Consider the following 7445-nt stretch of genomic DNA (forward strand, 5'->3'; position numbering starts at 1 on the left):
TAATTTCCTTTTTGCTTCCTTGTCCCCTTCTTAAATAGCGGAGTGACATTTGCAATCTTCCAGTCTTCCGGAACCATGCCAAAATCTATCGACTTTTGAAAGATCATCGCTAATGCCTCCGCAATCTCCACAGCTACTTCCTTCAAAACATGAGGGTGCATTCCATCTGGTCCAGGAGATTTATCGACCTTTAGCCTATTCAGCTTCCTGAGTACTTCCTCTGTTGTAATTGTGACTGCGCACACTTCTCTTCCCTGCCACCCTTGAGTGTCCGGTATACTGCTGATGTCTTCCTCAGTGAAGACTGATGCAAAATACTCGTTGAGTTCCTCCACCATCTCCATATCTCCCATTACAATTTCTCCAGCATCATTTTCTATCGGTCCTATATCTACTCTCACCTGTCTTTTACTCTTTATATACTTGAAAAAGCTTTTAGTATCCTCTTTGATATTATCTGCTAGCTTCCTTTCATAGTTAATCTTTTCCCTCTTAATGACCTTCTTAGTTTCCTTTTGTAAGCTTTTAAAAACTTCCCAATCCTCTGTCTTCCCACTAATTTTTGCTTCCTTGAATGTCCTCTCCTTTGCTTTAACTTTGGCTTTGACTTCTTTTGTCTGCCACGGTTGCATCCTTATTCCATTGGAAAATTTCTTCTTTTTTGGCATATACCTGTCTTTCACCTTCCTCACTTCTTGTATAAACTCCAGCCACTGCTGCTCTGCCGTCTTTCCTGCCAGTGTCCCTTTCCAGTCAACTTTGGCCAGTTTCTCTCTCATGCCCCTGCAATTTCCTTTACTCCACTGAAATACCGACACATCAGATTTCGGCTTCTCTTTTTCTAATTTCACTCGTGAACTCAATCATGTCATGATCACTGCCTCCTAAGGGTTCCCTCACCTCAATCTCTCTGATCACCTCCAGTTCATTACACAATACCCAATCCAGTACAGCCGATCCCCTAGTGGGCTCAACAACAAGCTGTTCTAAAAAGCCATCTCGCAGACATTCTACAAATTCTTTCTCTTGAGATCCAGTGCCGCCCTGATTTTCCCAATCCACTCGAATGTTAAAATCCCCCACAATTATCATAACACTGCCCTTCTGACAAGCCTTTTCTATTTCCAGTTGTAATTTGTAGTCCACATCCCTGCAGCTGTTTGCTTATAAATAACTGCCATCAGGGTCCTTTTAGCCCTGCTATTTCTGTACCTTCTGATTCTATATCACCTCTTTCTAATGATTTGTTATCATTTCTTACCAATAAAGCCACGCCACCCCCTTTGCCTACCTTCCTATCCTTCCAATACACCGTGTATCCTTGGACGTTCAGCTCCCAGAGATATGCATCCTTTAGCCAGGTCTCAGTGATGGCCACAATATCATACCTGCCAATCTGTAGCTGTACAACAAGATCATCCACCTTATTCCTTATGCTGCGTGCATTTAAGTACAACACCTTAAGACCAGTATTTGGTACTTTTCGCATTGATTTTACTGCAACTTTATTGCACTGCAACTCATCCCAATGGCTACAAATTTGCCCCATCACCTGCCTGTCTTTCCTGACATCTTTACTGCTCACTATCTTAGATTTATTTCTGTTTTCCCCTTCCTCTGCTTTATCATTCCTGTTCCCATCTCCCTGCCAAATTAGTTTAAACCCTCCCTAGCAGCTCTATTAAACCTTCCCGCCAGGATATTGGTCCCCTTCGGGTTCAGGTGTAACCTGTCCTTTTTGAACAGGTCATACTTCCCCCAGAAGAGATCCCAATTATCCAAGAATCTGAAGCCCTGCCCCCTACACCAGTCTCTCAGCCAGGCATTCATCTGCCTGATCCGACGACTCTTGCCCTTGCTAGCACGTGGCACAGGTAGCAATCCCGAGATTACTACCCTGGAGGTCCTGCTTCTCAGCTTCCTTCCTAACTCCTGGAAATCTCTCTTCAGGACCTCCTCCTTTGTCCTATCTATGTCTTTGGTACCAACATGTACCAAGACAACTGGCTGCTCACCCTCCCCCTTCAGAATATTCTGGACCCAATCCGAGACATCCCGTACCCTGGCACCTGGGAGGCAACACACCATGCGGGTATCTCTGTCAGGCTCACAGAATCTCCTGTCTGTTCCCCTGACTATGGAATCCCCTGTGACTACTGCATTCCTCTTCTCCCTCCTTCCCTCCTGCACAACAGCGCCAGGCTCAGTGCCAGAGACCTGATCACTGTGGGCGTCCCCTGTCAGGTCATCCCCCTCAACAGCATCCAAAACGAGATGCTTGTTGCTGAGGGGGGCAGCCACAGGGGTGCTCTCCACTATCCGGGGATTTTCCTTCCCTCTCCTGACAGTGACCCAGTTTTCTGACCCCTGTAGCCTAGGGATGACTACCTCCCTGTAGCTCCTGTCTATCACCTCTTCACTTTCCCTGATAAGCAGTAGGTCATCAAGCTGCAGCTCCAGATCCCTAACACGGTCTCTTGTACAAAGACAAGTGTGAAAAAAGGGCCCAAAGGATCACTGGGGACCTGAGTCATCCCAACCACAATCTATTCCAGCTGCTATCATCCGGGAAACAGTACCGCAGCGTAAAAGCCAGGACCAACAGGCTCCGGGACAGCTTCTTCCACCAGGCCATCAGACTGATTAACTCGTGCAGACTTGAGTGTACTCTATATTACATTGACTGTTCTATTTATTATAAATTACTATGATTGCACATAAAACTCCTCATGCATGTGAAGGATATGAGTAATAAATAAAGTCAATTCAGTTACAGTAATAAGTATAGATACATCTGGTACTGTGCAAAAGTCTTAGGCACATTTATATAGCCAGGGTGCCCAAGACATTTGCACGGTACTGTAGTGATTTTATGTATTGCATTGTACTGCTCCAGCAAAAAAAAACAAATTTCATGACACAAGAAATTCAGGACTCAAGAAGGGTCAGCCCAAAATGACAACTGTCTACTTATTTCCATGGATTCTGCGGGACCTGCTGGGTTCCTCCAGCATTTTATGTGTTACTCTGGCATTCCAGCTTCTGCAGACTTTCCTGTGTTCAAACTTTCATGACATTTGTGAGTGATGATAAACCTGATTCTGATATGGGTCACAGCTCTTGGTTATGTGCGCATCACTCTTTCACAATTTAAAGTGGTTCATAAAGCCTATATGACTAAAGACAAGCTCTCTCGTTTTTACTCGGATTTTTCTCCATACTGAAATAGGTGTAATGTCGAAGAGGCCTCTCTAATTCATATGTTTTGGTCCTGTCCGCGGCTTTATAAATTTTGGAAAATCTGCTGTGATTTAAACAATAAAACATGAAAACTTTTTATAGGCACTGTATATGTGCTTAAGGCTTTTCAGAATACTCTATGTACAAGCAGCACAATCCATTCTGTAATTTTTGAGGCTCGTGGTTTATTTTATTGTCAAAGTATGCATGTACAATACAACTCTGATATTTGTCTTCAGAGTTGTATTGTACCTGCATACTTTGACAATAAAATGAACTTTGGACCTTGAACCTTGAGAATATTTTGCACCAGATTCTATATTTATTGTATTTATTGTTAGTGCGTACATTGTTTACTCTGTGACCTTCATGCAAGCGAGGGATTTCATTGCACACTGGTCTCCGTGGCCACAAACTAATCATTGATAGTGTAATGGTTAGTGAAATGCTTCACTCTGCAAGCTGTGGTACAGGGAGACGGGGGTCAATCCCCTCCAATGTCTGTAAGGAGTTTGTATGTTATCCAGTGGCTTTCCTTCAGATTAGATATGGCAAGGTTATTTCCCATGGTAGGGGAGTCTAGGACAAGAGGACATGGCTTCAGGATTGAAAGACGTCCTTTTAGAACAGAGATGCAGAGAAATTACTTTAGTCTGAGGGTGGTAAATCTGTGGAATTTGTTGCCACGAGAGGCTGTGGAGGTCAAGTCACTGGGTATATTTAAGGCAGAGATAGATAGGTTCTTGATTAGCCAGGGCATCAAAGGGAATGGGGTGAAAGCAGCAGAGTGGGGATGACTGGAAGAGTTAGATCAGCCCACAATTGAATGGCGGAGCAGACTTGATGGGCTAAATGGCCTACTTTTGCTCCTATATCTCATGATCTTATTGACCTCACTTTTAGCTCTTCTCTGCACTTTTTTTCATATATGTATATTTCTTATTGTAACACTGGATGGCACGGTAGTGTCGTGGTTAACACAACACTTTACAGTGACACCGACCCAGGTTCAGCTCTCACTGCTGTCTGTAAGGAGTTTCTACGTTCTCCCCATGACTGTCTGGGTTTCCTCCCACAGTGCAAAGACGTACCATTTGGTCAGCTGACTGGTCATTGTAAATTGTCCTGTGATTAAGCTCGGGTCAAATCGGGGGATGCTGGGCAGTGCAGCCTGAGGGGCAGGAAGGTCCTATATTCCAGGCTGTATCTTAATAAATAAACAAATAAAATCAATTTTTAATAAGACTAAGACATAGAAGCAGAATCAGGCCATTCAGCCCATCAGGTCTGCTCTGTCATTCCACCATGGCTGATCCCGGATCCCATTCGACCCCATACACCTGCCTTCTCGCCATATCCTTTGATGCCCTGACCAATCAGGAAACAATCAACTTCCACCTTAAATCTACCCACAGACTTGGCCTCTACCGCAGTCTGTGGCAGGGCATTCCACAGATTCACTTCTCTCTGGCTAAAAAAAATTCCTCCTTACCTCTGTTCTAAAGGATCTTCCCCAATTCTGAGGCTGTGCCCTCTAGTTCTGGATACCCCCACCATAGGAAACATCCTCTCCGCCTCCACCCTATCTAGTCCTTTCAACATTCAGTAGGTTTCAATGAGATCCCCCTGCATTCTTCTAAATTCCAGCGAGTACAGGCCCAAGGCTGCCAAACGCTCCTCGTATGTTAACCCCTTCATTCCCAGAATCATCCTCGTGAACCGTCCTCTGGACTCTCTCCAATGACAACACATCCTTTCTGAGATATGGGGCCCAAAACTGTTGACCATACTCCAAGTGTGGCCTGAGTAGTGTCTTATAAAGACTCAGCATTATCTCCTTGCTTTTATATTCTGTTCCCCTTGAAATAAATGCCAATATCACATTTGCCTCCTTTACCACAGACTCAACCTGTGAATTAACCTTCTGGGAGTCTTGCATGAGGACTCCTAAGTCCCTCTGCACCTCTGATGTTTGAACCTTCACCCTATTTAGATAATAGTCCACACTATTGTTCTTTTTACCAAAATGCATTATCATACATCTGGCTAAGAGGATGCAGGGTGACTTGGATAGGTTGGGTGAGTGGGCAAACTCATGGCAGATGCAATTTAATGTGGATAAATGTGAAGTTATCCACTTTGGTGGCAAAAATAGGAAAACAGATTATTATCTGAATGGTGGCCGATTAGGAAAAGGGGAGGTGCAACGAGACCTGGGTGTCATTATACACCAGTCATTGAAAGTGGGCATGCAGGTACAGCAGGCGGTGAAAAAGGCGAACGGTATGCTGGCATTTATAGCGAGAGGATTCGAGTACAGGAGCAGGGAGGTACTACTGCAGTTGTACAAGGCCTTGGTGAGACCACACCTGGAGTATTGTGTGCAGTTTTGGTCCCCTAATCTGAGGAAAGACATCTTTGCCATAGAGGGAGTACAAAGAAGGTTCACCAGATTGATTCCTGGGATGGCAGGTCTTTCATATGAAGAAAGACTGGATGAACTGGGCTTGTACTCGTTGGAATTTAGAAGATTGAGGGGGGATCTGATTGAAACGTATAAGATCCTAAAGGGATTGGACAGGCTAGATGCGGGAAGATTGTTCCCGATGTTGGGGAGGTCTAGAACGAGGGGTCACAGTTTGAGGATAGAGGGGAAGCCTTTTAGGACTGAGGTTAGGAAAAACTTCTTCACACAGAGGGTGGTGAATCTGTGGAATTCTCTGCCACAGCAAACTGTTGAGGCCAGTTCATTGGCTATGTTTAAAAGGAAGTTAGATATGGCCCTTGTGGCTACAGGGGTCAGGGGGTATGGAGGGAAGGCTGGGTTCTGAGTTGGATGATCAGCCATGATCATAATAAATGGCGGTGCAGGCTCGAAGGGCCGAATGGCCTACTCCTGCACCTATTTTCTATGTTTCTATATTTCCCAACTCCGTATTCCATCTGCCACTTTTTTGTCCATTCTTCCAATTTGTCTGAGTCCTGCTGGAATCGCATTGCTTCCTCAGCACTACCTACCCCTCCACCTATCATCGTATCGTCCACAAATTTTGCAGCAAAGCCATCAATTCCATTATCCAAACCATTAACAAATAATGTGAAAAGTAGCGGTCCCAATACTGACCACTGAAGAACACCACTAGTCACTGGCCACCAACCAGAAAAAGTCCCTTTTATTCCCACTCACCGCCTCCTAACTGTCAGTTATTCCTCTGTCCATGCCAGTATCTTTCCTGTAACACCATGGGATTTTATCTTGTTAAGCAGCCTCATGTGTGACGCCTTATCAAACGCCTTCTGAAATTCCAAATAAATGACATCCACAGCCTCTCCTTTGTCCACCCTGCTTGTTACTTCCTCAAAGAACTCTAAAAGATTTGTCAGGCAAGATTTCCCTTTACAGAAACCATGCAGACTTTGACTTACTTTATCACTAGTCCCAAGTACTTTGAAACCTCAACCTTAATGATAGACTCCAACACTTTCCCAACCACTGAGGTTAGGGTAACTGGCCTATATCTTCCTTTCTTTTGCCTTCCTCCCTTCTTAAAAATGGAGTGACATTTGAAATCTTCCAGTCCTCCGGAACCATGTCAGAATGAAGTGATTTTTGAAAGATCATGACTAATGCATTCATTACCTCTTCAGCAACCTCTCTCAGGGCTCTGGGATGTAGTCCATCTGGTCCTAGTGACTTATCCACCTGAGACCTTTCAGTTTTCCTCACACTTTTTCCGTTGTAATAGCAATGTATTGCACTGTACTGCTGTCGTGAAACAACAAATTTCAACAAATAGACTTGACTCTATATCAATATTTAAGAGAAATTTGGATAAGTACATGGATGGGAGGGCTATTCCAGGTGCACATTGATGGGAGGAGGCAGATTACCCTATTTAGATAGCATGGACTAGATGGGCCAAAGGGCTAACTTCTGTGCTGTAGTCGTCTATGACTCTATTTCAATGTGTCTGTGATAATAACCAGAGTCCGATTCAGCCGTGTCTCATTCCGGCAGTGCAAGGGTTAACATAGGAATGGCAAGCCTTGTAGTTACTGGGCCTCACTTTCACAAGGCAAGCAAAACAGAGAGGGGAACTCCAGCTCTTGGTGGGAAACTTCCACTGATCGACCTGACCTGCAATATTTCGAGAACAAGAAAACAATACTTCATGGGACCCACAGAACAAAATATTCAGCAATGC

This window comes from Mobula hypostoma, chromosome 5, assembly GCF_963921235.1.
Source record: "Mobula hypostoma chromosome 5, sMobHyp1.1, whole genome shotgun sequence".
Lineage (NCBI taxonomy): Eukaryota > Metazoa > Chordata > Chondrichthyes > Myliobatiformes > Myliobatidae > Mobula > Mobula hypostoma.